The 14,595-nt window shown below is 46.9% G+C and overlaps 1 protein-coding gene across 3 annotated transcripts in view; it reads right to left on the reverse strand.

Annotated features, from left to right (window-relative positions):
• Window positions 1-14,595, reverse strand: part of CD151 (CD151 molecule (Raph blood group)) — a 38,781-nt gene that overhangs the window by 20,013 nt on the left and 4,173 nt on the right. For 2 of the 3 annotated variants that reach the window (XM_082485877.1, XM_082485875.1), the window contains exon 2: window positions 1,702-1,822. The gene's annotated coding sequence lies outside the window, so the exon portion shown is untranslated. Of the gene's footprint in view, window positions 1-1,701; window positions 1,823-9,562; window positions 9,631-14,595 lie in introns of those variants that run through there. The other variant, XM_082485876.1, reaches the window with a different exon arrangement.

Genomic DNA, 14,595 nt, shown 5'->3' on the forward strand with positions numbered 1-14,595 from the left:
GCTGCTGACAGAGGAGTGCCAGCTGCAAGGCATGACAGGCTCCAGGTGACTGGTGTATTGGCAAAAGCCCTACAGCAACACAATCTCACTGCCTCAAAAGTGCTTTTGCCAGTATAGGCTACTTTGGCCAGTGAACTGCAACAACCTCTTTTGGGGTTAGTAAAATCCATACTTATAATGAGGGGACTGTCTGGTAAAGCAATTTTGGCAACCTTTTATGAGGCATGCTGGCTCAAATACATGAAAGATTGCGAGATGCTAGTAATGAAGTGCAAGAGAATGGAGTAATAGTGAAGCACCTACATGAAGAGCAAGAAGGAAAGGATGACCTGCCTATACAAACACCTCAAAATAAGAAAAAAGAAAAAGAGAGTGAGCTCATTCTGCCCTGTCTGATTGCAAGCCACAACCTCCCAGCTGGGTAAGAACACACCGTGCATGACTGCCAGGCAAGGCAGGTGTCACTTCAAAAGTGAAACCATTCAATTGCCTGATTTCCTTGGGCTGTCATCCTACTGAGACTGAACCCTTAGGACAAAGCAGACAACAGGAACGCACCAGAAATTGAGCAGTTTGGCTCCAGTTTCAGGTGTTGAGCACCTGGGAACACAAACACTGCACAAACAGTTGTTTTGTTGCAGAGCCACCTAAAATCTCAGTGGCAGGACTTGCTCTGGTATCCCACATCAGACCACTGTATTTTTATTTGCAGGCCCAAAGGCACATACAGGCACACACCCACACCCCAGCTCAGAAAGCACGTGGCATGCACACATACACACTCCTGCTGGCCAGACATTCATTTAGTCATCACAGACGTTGCTTGGTACATTTGCCTCAACTTGCACAGTAACAGTACTTAATTAAACAGCAAAGAAAGCCAGGCCTGCAGGCTTCTTCTGCACAACCTGCCCTAAAGCAACATCTGACGGATAGGGAAGAAACAATGCCAAAGCAAATGAAATAGCTGCCAGGCCATTAAAAGCATCGTTATTGATTTTTGAATGGTAGTGAGAAAACTGGTAACCAACATATCAGTGACATCTATTTCATAGATCACTTGTATGCCAGAAGTTAGATAACTCCTAACATCTTTGCCAACCCGCACAGGAAAGACCTGCCACAGGAAATCCCACTGCACCTATGCTGCTATGGAAGTGCAGCTCCCAAAAGGCTGCAAGTCCAACATTGTCAGCCCCCTGTCAATGCAGCCACCTCACACACCCAGTGGGGCACACTGCTGGCATGGAGGGAAAGGTTCGGCTACCATGTAGTCTATTTGAGCTGGGCTAGATAAGGCTGGCACTGAGGCACTTCTTAGCAAATGCAGCTGTCCTCCCCTTAGTATGTGCAATGCAAGTGTGGGCCAATAACCTATTATCTTCAGCAAACTGACAGAAAACCTTATTCTCCAACCTTCGAAAGCATGACCTCTCTACATTCCCCTTCTGGAAGATGAAAATATTACCACCACCGCTTTACCTACCCCACTGAACATCCTCAGAAAAGGCCTCCAGCTGCTTATCAACTTGCTAGAACATCTCACACAGTCCAGAAAGCAGCCAGAAGTCATTAAGTAAAGCCTTCCCAGGAGAGGAACTCTAAAGCTTGCAGGTGAAGAGCTCTGATTTACACAACTACCAAGTGCCATTATTCATCCCAAACCAATAGCCAACGTGGGTCAACAGTCTTGACACTGACCTTTCACCACCAAAGCAGCTCACCGCACCAGTGCAAATATTAAGTCCTCTTCAAGTGCTTTCTTCCACACCGTCTCTTCTTGCCGGCTCTGGTACTCTGCTGGATTCAGGAAAGCAGAAAGCTGAAAAAGAAAAGATAGATGCAGAGACTCGTTAACTATGTCAAAGATTATTCTGGGAATCAATATTTGATAATATGCTTCGCGATCAAGTCCTCCTTTTAATAGAGAGCACATAATTTCAAAATACCCCTTATGAATGCATTTGATTAAACTGGAAAGCACTGGATAGCACTGGATAACAGCAGAGAGTGAAACTGCAGCACTGGGGAGTGTGAAGACCTTCTGATGGTAGGAAGCTGTCAGAACAGGTTTTCTATTCACTGCTGCACTCTGTAAACGCTATTTTTTTTTGTCAAGGCTGTGTACACACCACAACAACAGCTCATTCTGGTGCAAAAGGCTCAAAAGTAACTCCATGAGGAAGCTCATGAAGACCCTTCTGTGCAGTGCAAAGCCCCAGCTGGTGTTAGTGCCTCAAAGTGATCATTGCTTCTAGCCCACACATGGGAACTACCTGGGAAGAGGAAAGAGGTGGGCAGGCAGTAGCAGAACTCATTGTGTACATCCATCCTCTGCTCCCAGGGCTTATTAACCCTAGGTTACAGAACACGAACCAGAGCAAGGCCCTTGTGGAGAAAAAACATGCTAGGAAGCCACCATTTTCTTCATCATTTATCCCTGCTGAAACATAATCAAGACACAGGTCCTAAGCACTACGGCAGGCTCTGCTGGAAAACAGCTCCCCTGAATTCATCTGCCACTGCCAGCCCACCTAAAGCAAGGCTTTAACGTCCCAGTGTAAATGCATAGTATGTCCCTCAGATAAGCAAGAAGCCACAAGGAGGTGCTTTCAAAATTAAAGGAGTTATTTCTCTACAACCTTACTACATTTAACATAGAATGGTTTGGATTGGAAGGGACCTTTAAAGGTCATCTAATCCACACAACCCCTGCAATAAACCGGGACATCTTCAACTACAGCAGGCTGTTCAGAGCCCCATCCAACCCGACCTTCAACATTTCCAGGAATGGGCCATCTACCACCTCTCTGGGCAACCTCTTCCAGTGTTTCTCCACCCTTATTGTAAATATTTTATTCCTTATATCTAGTCAGAATCTACCCTCTTTTCACAGAATCATGGAGTTTTCAGAGTTGGAAGGGACCTCTAGAGATCATCTAGTCCAACTCCCCTGCTAAAGCAGGATTGCCGAGAGCACATTACTCAGGACTGCATCCAGGCGGGTCTTGAAAATCTCCAGAGAAGGGGACTCCACAACCTCCCTGGGCAGCCTGTGCCAGTGCTCTGTCACCCTCACCGTAAAGAAGTTTTTCCATGTATTTGAACGGAACTTCCTGTGTTCTAACTTGTGCCCATTACCCCTCGTCCTGTCACTGGGAACCACTGTAAAGAGCCTGGCTCCATCCACCTTCAACCCACCCTTTAGATACTTGTAAGTATTAATAAGGTCTCCCCTCAGCCTTCTCTTCTCCAGGCTAAAGAGTCCCAGCTCTCTCAGCCTTTCCTCATAAGGCAGATGCTCCAAGCCCTTAATCATCTTAGTTGCCCTTCGCTGGACTCGCTCCAGCAGTTCCCTGTCCCTCTTGAACTGGGGAGCCCAAAACTGGACACAGTATCCCAGTTGTGGCCTCACCAGTGCAGAGTAGAGGGGGAGAATGACCTCCCTCGACCTACTGGCCACACTCTTCCCTATGCAGCCCAGGATTCCATTGACCCTTTTGGCAACAAGGGCACATTGCTGGGTCATGGATAATTTACTGTCTACTAGGACCCCCAGATCCTTCTCCTCAGAGCTACTTCCCAGCAGGTCCGCCCCTAACCTATACTGGTGCTTTACATTCTTCCTCCCCAGGTGCAGGACCTTGCACTTGCTTTTGTTGAACCTCATTAGGTTCTTCTCTGCCCAGCTCTCCAGCCTGTCCTGGTCACGCTGGATGGCAGCACGGCCCTCTGGGGTGTCAGCCACCCCACCCAGTTTGGTATCATCAGCAAACTTGCTGAGGATACACTCTGTCCCCTCATCCAGGTCATTAATGAATATATTAAACAAAACTGGACCAAGTATTGACCCCTGGGGGACACCACTGGTTACAGGCCTCCAACTAGACTCTGTGCCGCTGATCACAACCCTCTGAGTTCTGTCCCACAGCCAAACTGCCAGAAACCTTGAGGTCCATCCACTTGAGATGTGCGGGAAGAGAAGTTGCCAGTGAAGACTGAGGCAAAAAAGTTGAGTACCTCAGCCTTCTCCTTGTCTGTTGTTACCAGTCGTGCTTATTAGGGGGGTACGCTTTCTTTGATCTTCCTTTTCTGGCTGACATACCTGTATGTCATACCTTTTTATTATTCTTTGCATCCGCTGCCAAGTTCAGGTCCAGCTGTACCATGGCCTTCCTGATTCCATCCCTACACAACTGGGCAGTGTTCCTACACTCTTCCCAGGATACCTGTACTTGCTTCCACTGCCTGTGCATTTCCTTCTTGTCCTTTAGTTTGACCAGTAGGTCTTGACTCAGCCATGTTGGTCTCTTCCCTTTCTTTCCTGAATTCTTACACCTGGGGATTGAAAGCTCTTGTGCCCTAAGGAAAGCATCCTTAAAGATCTGCTAGCTCTGTTGTACTCCCTTTGTCCCAGAAGGCAGTTTCCCAGGGGGTCCTATTGACTAAGTCTTTGAAGAGCTGGAAGTTTGCTTTCCTCACATTCAGGGTCCCGACTTTACTCTTCATCTATCCCATATCCCTTAAGACTGTGAACTCCACCAGTGCATGATCACTGCAGCCCAGGCTGCCTCCAATCTTCTTGTCACCGATTAGCTCACTTGCATTGGTGACCAACAGGTCCAGTATTACATCCCCTCTGGTAGGGCTGTCTATTATCTGGCTTAACAAGTTATCCTCAATGCACTCCAGGACTCTCCTGGAATGCCTACAGCTTGCCATGCTACTTCTCCAGCAGATGCCAGGGTGGTCTTAGCAGGATGAGAGGCTGCGAGTATGATGCCTGCTGTAGCTGGAATAAGAAGGCTTCATCAATAGGCTCCCCTTGATTGGGCAGCCTGTAGTAAACACCAGCCTCAGTCTCTAATTCTTACCCATAAGCTTTCAACCTACTCATGGCTATTCTTCAGACAGCTCTTCACAATCTATCCATGTCCTGACATAGATGGCAACCCTTCCACCTTCTTTGCCTGTCCCTTTCTGACCAACTTGTAGTCATCAATAGCAGTGTTCCAGTCATGTGATTCATCCCACCAAGTTTTAGTAATGGCAACTAGGTCGTAGCTTTTTAGCAGCACAGTGGCTTCCAACCCCTCCTGTTTGTTAATCGTGTGCACTGGTGCAAGGCACTCCAGCTGGGCTGTTCGCACTGTCACCTTTTTAGAGGAACACACATTAATTCCTTTGAGGTATTTCACTGGTGTTTCACTGTTGGCTCCTATTACCTCAGGAGTACCTGGCTCCTCTCTCTAAGACTTCAAGTGTGCTGCAGTGTACCCAGCATGTCGCAGACGAACAGGCTGCAGGCCCTCAATAGCACCCCATCCCTCTAACCTTGGCATATCGTCCCATGGCTTGTCATTTCTGTGGAGGCAGCTAGGCTGCATAAGAATGTTGTACTGGAAAATAGCCTTTAGCATCCCCTCTGTCCTCTGCTTTTTTAAGATAAAGTGTCCCAAACTTTTTGCAAACATTTGTACTGACACACCCCCACCCCACAGCAGGCAGGTTCGATTCTCCCTGCAATCTGTTTCCACTGGCATTGCAGGCAGCAAGATAAAGAGGGGAAGAGAATAGCAATTCTTCCTCCCTAACCCTAACCTGTCTGTTTGGATACTGAATTAACTAACGATCCTTTGATCTACACCTTGACACTAACTTACTTCACAGCCTAAGGCTTAAACTCTTATCTATTACCCGTACCAGGATATGGAAGCAGTAATACTTCCTGACTTGCCTAGGTGGGATAATGGGGTGTTTGCAAACCACCTGGGAAGAGTGAAAAGTTAGTTTTTATTACCGGATCAATTTAACACAATTCATAACCATTTTAATTTCCTATTATCTTCAAGGGGAGGTTCCTCCAGGTGTTTACCTAGCATAGTCTGGGTGACACACCTTCATTCATAATCAGCTTGGATTACCCCTGCTTTCATTCCCTATGAAAAGGAACGCTCTGGTAAGAGCTAGAAACTTGTTGATTCACATTACTATGTAGCCTCTAGACCACAAAAACTTTGAGAGAAACAGTGGAAATCCCAGCACTTGAGCCATTGAGCAGCAAGGCAAACAAAGTCCTGGGATCATAAATTAAAGATCAGACAAGGGAGCTTTCTGAGGAACTGGAGAGAGGAGGGAAGGTACAGGCCGTGCAGTCACCTGCAAAGCAAGCAATAGCTCTGAAGCATTCTCAGTCCCAAGGCTGGGCCCAAACTCTTCTCAAGCAGCCCTTGTGCCCTACCATCTGCTTCATGCTGCTCCCACATTCCTGCCCTTTCAGAAAAGAAAGCTGACCCAAGATGCAAAGCCGAGTGCTTTGTTTTCCATCTCAGCATGTTGGAACGTGCTAGAAAGTCAAAGTACTTGTGCCTCTAGGGCTGGAGAGAAGGCAAAACACGAGCCAGACATCCAATGAGGCAAAGAAACTCCTTCTCAGGAATTGTCATTTATATTTGGGGGGGGACGACAGGCACACAGAACAGATTTTGGTCCAAAACCCTCCTCCCTGACCCTTCACATGGAAGCTGAACTCATTTGGCACTGCTGAATGAGATTCCCCAGACCACAGCTTGGAAACTGCCTTTACTTACTTCTGCCTGCTGTCTAAACTGATTACGTGCTTCTGAGGACATGGAGTCATCTTCCTTGACTGTACAGCACCTAGCACAAAAGGATCCCACCCTCAGCCTTTTAGGGGCTACTGGGCAGTGAGGAATAAAAAGCAATGTTTTCCAGCCACACCACTTGCTCCTACCAGGAATGTGCACACCGGTTCTGGGAGAGGTGGAGACAACTTAGAAAGCCACTTACATTCAACAAGAAGTATGGTCTCTTAGCCATCTTTGGCAGACCCTGCTTGGCCCCACCTCTTGACTGGGAGAGCACCTTTCTGAAGAACTTGAGAGGATAAGCAAGATCCCATCTGGGAGTTTGGGAGGATCTCACCTTAACACCCTCTGGGTCCAGGCATCACCTCCACAGGCACATCAGAGTCCTGCTGACACCCCTTGGGGATGCTTGCCACATCCCTCCCTCCTTCGACCTTGACTCGAGTTGCTGCATTTTTAATAGATGCCTCAAGAGAGATGTAGACCCTTAAGTCCTGCTGATTTTAATGACAGTCAGGTATCTAGTAAGGAATTGTGTGCATAATACACCTGAGGAGCTGCCTGGTCTTCAAGGCAGGAGCTGTCTCTCAGGAGAGGAGCACTTAGCCCTTCTGCTCATTTTTTCAGACTGTTCACTCCCCAGGGGAGGGACTTACTGAAGCATAAAAACAACAAGCATAAATTTCAAACTCAGCAAGGATTTACATGTTCAGCACCACACACATACCTGCAAATTAAGTGTTTTATGAGGGGGTTAGTCAAACCTGGCTGAGGTGATGGCTAGCTTCGCAATCCTTGAGGATAAAAGGGGACCAATTTCCCAACAGTTAAGAAAAAGAAAGCATGAGAGAGAAAGTGATCAAGTGTGCTCAGGCCTGCATGTGTCTGTGCTCTAGCACTGTTCCACTACAAAGCAAACCAAAAAACCCTTCATAGGGCTTTCTGGTCCTAATAAAACATATGCAGCCAGCCACATCCTGAGAGCAGAAAGGCCCTGTCCGCTGCTCCCAGAAGTGGATAAACAGGGAAGCAAACAGCCCCTCCAAGCACCCAGTCTCCACTGGGAGCTGCAAGGCAGGCCACAGACCAGCACATACTGCACAACCAACAGGAACTCCTTCTGCGTCAAACAACGTCCTCTTGTATCTCATAAGGCCTCCTTTATCCTGAAGGATCCCAAAGCACTTTACGCTATTTATACACAGGAACCACTTCACTAGTCATTGAACTGAGGAGAGGAACAATAAGGGTCTCTTTTCTCTCACTCGAAGTGCCAGAAATCAGTGTCTGGCATGTGTTTGCAGAGAGCTCACAGCAATGACAGTTTGCCATGACAAGGAACGATAGGTCAGGGTTAGCCAACAGACAAGGCAAACTCTTCACTGCAGTCTGCAGTGAAGTATTTTAAATTCTGTTTTCCCAATTCTGTTCACAAGCATTGTGAGGTTTGTGGAGGTTTTTGTTTTGTTTGTCTTTTAAAGCAGGGCTTTGCCTGCACTGAAGAACTCACCAGTAGCATTAAACTACATTTCTAAACAAAACAGTTTGTGCAGAATCAGCTTTCTGCCTGATCCCTTCCTATTCATGACATTCATTTTCAGCTCAGCTGCCTGATCCCTTCCTATTCATGACATTCATTTTCATCTCAGCTCTCAGAAGCGAAGCTACTGGGGCCTCAGTGCTTTCAGGGAGTGCCCACAAAACCTCGCTGTCCTGTGGCCATGCCAGTACTCGGACTAAGCCAACAAGGACTAAAAATCCCTGGAGGATAAAAATCCTCCCAGCTCCCTCCTACAAAGCCTATTCAGGCAATTCTATACATGAATTCAAAGCGATCTCCAAATAACGCAGCGATGATAAACATTTGTTCACTCTCTACAAATAGCTAGTTTTTTACACAGTGATTTGAGCTCAGGGCAAAGACTAACCTAAGAACACGTGCTGTGTTGTAGCTAGTGCACAGTCACCCAAAATTTGGCTGCAGACTCATTGCAGAGGTACTTTCAGTTTCATTCCCTACAAATCTCTGCAGTGAAAAGGTGACTAGCTAAAAGCGGGTAGATTTTCTACCTACCCACAGTATCAGGTGCATATCCCATGGCAGGCAATCATCTTCACCTCACCTACCTCACAAATGAATCGAGGGACTTTAAATCCCACTGACAAAAATACATGCAGCGGTTTTTAGGAGAGAGGATAGGCAGCTTGTGTGTCACCACATGGTGCATTCCTAGCCTCTCAATGACACAATGTTCTATAATTTCATTGCCTGAAAGAACCTTTGCCTCTTCAAAGCAATCCAACAAAGGAAAAAAAGGTAGCATGATATAATAGGAACACAGAGAGATCAAGTGACTCTCCCAGCAGAAAGGGGTGGATTCACTTTCCTCTCATTTCAACATCCATCCTCCATTCGCCGAGCTGTTCTGTCCTCTGGAAAACCATTGCAGAACACAAAGTTGTAAACTGCAAAGTTTTCAAGCTACTTTTAGCACTGCTCTGCCTGCACCTGAGACACCTCACTGCAGAGAGCACAAAACAAGAAGTCCACAAAAAGCTGGCACCAGCTATAGCTATTGTACAAAACTTGTTTTGGTTTAAGTAGGCTGTTCCGGCTCACACTTTCTGCGGTGTAAACAAGTAAAGCAAAAGTCTCTGCAATCAGCCCACAGGTTTCTTCCAGGCAGCCCGCCTCAGTTTCAACTCCACAAAGATCATATTCTAAAAGCAGCTGACAGTGGAAACCAAGGTTAACGGTCTTATCACTTCAGCCATGTTGCTGATTAGCTCAGGACTGGTGCCAGCCATGCCAGAAAAAAAAACTCTCAGCATGTCAACAATGGAGCTGGTACCTGCAGTCGTAGGAATGGGGCAACGCACTCTGCAGCACCCTAGCACACCGATAGAAAAGAGAACATCATGCAGCCACAGAATAGGATGACAGCAGCTCTTACCTCAGCACAGTAGCTAGAGAGATATCGGTGACATCTTCAGGAGCTTTCCTTCCTACCCAGGACAGACAACTCACACGAGAACAGTCTCGCACCTGGAATTAGCCACTTCACTAACAGCAGTCCCAGGAATAGCCAAGAAGTCTCTTCTGACCATCAGTCCTTATATATCCCCGGCATCCATGTCTCCAGGGGTGTTTTGGAGTGATCATTAAATGCTTTGAGGAGTTATATTCCTCTCCAGAGCTAAAAACAATTTTACTAGAGTGAGATCAAGTATCAAGCACAGTCAAGGGCAAATTAAATGACATTTCATTTTCTGAAGCTGTAAGTCCAGTCCATAGGAGCTGCCTCTCCTGTTGCTATAGGAGCAGTGCTGGAAACAACGTTCAATCCACGCTGCTTGAGGCTGCCTTGAAAAGGACCATTCCTCCAGTAGAACTTAAACAACCCCCAGCCAAAAATAAAACATTCCTCCCCCTTCCGCCTTGCTCTTGTGTAGCAGGTTTTAATGACTCCACCAAAACCATTTATGCAGCTGTTTTTAGACCAGCCTGCAAACTTGACAGGGAGGTACCAGCATGTGAATAAATAACTGGGAGGCAAGGGCTGTCCTCAAGGCAATTACTTGCTGGCCCTTTGCCAAGGCTGGGGGCATGGGAAAAGAAAAAAAAAAAGACATCCTTGACCCTAGAGCACACGTCAACAAGCTCCAAAGAAATCCCCCGGCCCAAAGCCATCAACCATGTCCGTGAAATGCCTTGCTCCACCAGCCTACATACAAACCTGCCCGTAGAGGCAGTGGGAGCTGGGCTTGCTCCTGTCCTCTCTTCTGCTTCAAATCAACACACAGGCAAAGGGCAGCTCTCCATGAAGGGTTCAGAGTTATAATCAGTACAGAAACTTTGGCAAGCCTGTCTCAGTATATCATCCACTTCTTTTAGAGCTGGGAGGAATAAGTAACTGGAAAAGGGTTCCTCTGACAGATGCCAGCACAAACTGGCTGGACTTCAAATGAAGCAGAGAAATCCTGCAGAGGATTTCTCCACTAACCCACCCTCAGGTTACCCTAGCACTATAGGAACAAGCTTCGTTAAAGGAAAGCCTAAAAGGAGTTTGAAACAATCCTCCCCCCCAACCATCCCACCTTGGAGGCCGATTTTCAAGTCAAGAGGGACCGTATAATCTCATCTGATCACCTGCTATTTTAAAGGTTAAAATTTTAAAGGCTAAAAGTAGTCCATTCTACAACTCTGGGACACCCCGAATTAACCCTCAAATACCAGGAAGACTCAAGAAGACTTCAGGAGATGGGAGAAACCACATACTTTGCTCCCTTGGGAGCCTCTCCAAATGTTACTGGCACATACTCACAGTTCAGACTACTTCTTTGAGCTCAGCAGAAAGCAGCAGAGCATTTTCCACTGCATGGAAGACACAGGAACATGGCAAACATCCAGCATTAGGCAGACTCATTATCCATCTCTCAATGCATCCCATGCCATTAGTGAGCAGGACGGGTAAAGCAGTCCTCAGCATGGTTTACTTGTAGGTTAAGACGGTCAGTAAGTCCTTAACCATTAAAAGCAAAAAATAGCCAGAGAAAATCCAGGAGCAACACAGCCAGAAGTTTCTGAAGAAACTGAGTAACTAGCTTCACTGTGATCTGAGTTTCGGTCAGTACTAAATGCCTACTGCGAAAATGAGATCCCTCTGGGATATCAAGGGATCGAGGAACCCAGAAAACAAATGTCACTTCTTGCTTTTGAAGAATTTAGATAAAACTCTAGAATTGATGCTGGAAGTAACCAGGGCAATTCTGGCACAGAAAATAATCCTCCTAATACTGACGACAGATGAAGGGGTGTTTTAGCACTGACCACTCTGGCATCAGGGCCACCTTCCTGCCACTCAGAAAATCCTCATTGCAGTGGTGTATGCGCATACAGCAGCAGCAGCAGCATCTGACTTGATAACTGCTACTATATGCACAGGCACAGAAAAACAAAAAAGACTATCCAGTCAGGGTGATGCAGAGAGAGGACCTGGAGCTGGCCAGACATAGTTATCAATGTCAAAAATGGGGAGGTTATTGCTGATGTGCAACAGTTATTCCCTTCATAGACAGGGAAACCAGCTTCCCACTTACACACTTGTAAATATACTGTTGATAATTTTACACTGATATAAGTACAATAATTTAATTTGGATACTCTCACTGCTCTCACCTAAGTTGGCTTCCCCCTCCCTTCTTTTTTTCCTAAAAACTTGTTAAAAATGCTGATGAAGTAACAAACAATAAAACCCCATTTTTCTAAAAGGGTGTTTTCTTCCACATGGAGATGTATGCAGCCAAAGTAAAGCTCATGACACCAGTGAAAGCAGAGTTTTTCCTCTGCAACTGTGTCTGCTTTTCCTTCCCTCCAGGCTTCTTACAGCACACCTGAGTCAGGATCTATGCTTCCACCGTGTGTGTCCAACTCTGTGGGCAAATGGCTCAGGGAAGTCGGCAACCAGGATTTTTTCCTGGTATAAGCACAGTGGTTTAAATTCCCTTTTTTCCTGTCTCGGGACACATTGCACACACTGGAGGTAAGCCCTGGGGAGCAAACAATTGTCAGTGCAGGCTTTTGTTATGCTCTTCAGAGCCCATCTCCAAGGCTAAGCGCAGCCTCATTCCCCACACACAGCACAGGAGCTCAGCAGGACACTTGCATCTTTCCCTGCTCAGGAGGCGTTAAAAGCAGCAAACTGGGACTCAAAGGCGCAGAAAAAAGCCTGACAGCTCCTCCTCCCCAAATATAGAAAGAGGTCCTCCTGATAACAGGGATTTTGTCCCACCAAAAACCCTCAAGTGGACAAGGTAAATTGGAGACCACATCAAATCTCTCATCTCATCTCTGGCAGTCTCCCACACAGATAGAAGAGGGCTACTCCATATAGCAAGGGCAAATCTGCACCTAACCACAGCTTCCAGCTCACTGGCAGCTCAACTCCTCAACAAGTTGTAGTTCCACAAAGGCCTGGAGTCATCCCTTCTATGCTGCAACAGGTGAACCCACAAGCATGAAGCCCAACACTTTCCCATAGACACGTTCCTTACGCACAGCACTCAACACACACACTTGAGACCCCTTCTTGTTCCAGAGCTGGCTGCTTCAGGACACTGCCTGCCACACGTGTCCTTGTGCCCAGCTTCTATGCTTGCCGTACACTGCTGGGACTGCACACACAGCTCCCCACCACCTCCCTGAGAGCTCTGCGTGCAGCTTACAGTGACCATGGAGAAAAATAACAAATAACCTCTGTTTCCAGGGCACTGTGTGGGGGAGATATGGGACATCAATTCCTCCCTTCTGGATTCCACCAAAACTAGGAAGAAATACTGACATTCACAAGTCATGACTCACGCCTGCCTAGTCTGACACTCCAGAAGTCCCACTCACTAGCTGGCATGCCAGAAATGCCAGCATGGCTGGCATCTGCCAGCTGGCTCTGTTAGTGTATAGATTTGATCAAAACGATCCTTCCCTCTTATTTTCTTTATTGTTGCAGTGCAGCGGTCACTGAGGATCAGAGCACTCCCTGAAAACACAACCATGCAGGTATTGTGACTGCTGCTCTGGCAGATAACAGGTCAATGAGGCTCAAAACAAGATCCACTTCACACAAAACAGAAACTTCTCCCCCAGAAATTCCTACCTCAAACCACTCTCACTCCCAGTTTTAACTGAATTTCATCAGTGAAGGTGCCAAAGAATCTGTCGTTCAGACTCCAGCTACACTAGTAAGTCACACACTTGTATTGAAAGAGCTGACAAGGACCCTCCATTAACCTCCACAGAGCATAATTCCCGACTGCCTCTCCTCCCACTAGACCAGTATCCTACCCCCACTAGCAGCTACTCATGCTTAAATCATAGAATGGTTTGGGTTGGAAGGGACCTTTAAAGGTCATCTAGTCCACACACCCCCTGCAATGAGCAGGGGCATCTTCAACTATAGCAGGTTGCTCAGAGCCCCGTCCAACCTGACCTTGAATGTTTCCAGGGATGGGGCATCTACATCCTTCTACAAGAGCTGGCTACACTTTCAGTCCCATATCAAGCTGATTTCACTACTGCCTGAAATGTACCAAGCTGTACACCACTATTCCAGCTCGGACTGGAGAACCATAAGCATCCAACCAACAAGAACAACTAAGGTTAGAAACATGGACTAAGACAGCCATATCAGAATGTGGCCCAGACCCCAAAGCGCTCCTCTTATTCTGCCATGCAATATCAGGAGTGCAAAATAGTAATTATCTGCTTGGTTCTTCTCCTGTCTACTTCTCCCCCGTAGCCGCAAGAGTGTTCCAGGGCAAGATATCAGACATACTTTCACCTTACCCATTTATACAGCACAGCCAGATCTTTCTCCCATGGTACGTCCAGGTGGTGTTTGTTCCTCTCAACCTGTCCCTCTCCTACAATGGCAAAGACATCTGGCAAACACGCTGCAGATTTCAGCCCAACTCCACAGCTTCTTAGGAGCGTGTACCTTCCACTTTGTAGTTACTGGAAAAAACTCCACTGGCGCACAGGCACTTAGATAGAGCCCCACAACTCTTTCCACTGCCCCAGATCCCCACTGCTCTGTTTAAAACAAGCTCCCCGCTGCTCTGTTTTCTTTCCTATACAAGAAAAGAGAACCTCAGTTAGAAAAGTGAACTTTGCTCCTTCAAATCTGATACCAGCAATAGATAAGAAACAACGGTCAATGCCAAACATTTTTATGTCACCTACTTCTGGCTCATTTTTTCCTTACAAAGCCTCATTACCGCTATCAGGAACAACCTGTGGGTCTAAGCAACATCCTCTCTCGCACCTCCCACGTGTCTCATTTCCACCTCTCTTCAGTGGCCGTGCCACATCCCACATCCTCCATGCTCCCTCGCTTGGATGCACTCACCTCTTACACATGTGCTCAGCAAGTAGAAAAAGTGACTCCATGGCAGCCTACATGGATGCAGGCAATACACACTGTGCAACTCA

Source organism: Vanellus vanellus, assembly GCF_965231255.1.
Source record: "Vanellus vanellus genome assembly, chromosome: 6".
NCBI classification, from domain to species: Eukaryota; Metazoa; Chordata; class Aves; order Charadriiformes; family Charadriidae; genus Vanellus; species Vanellus vanellus.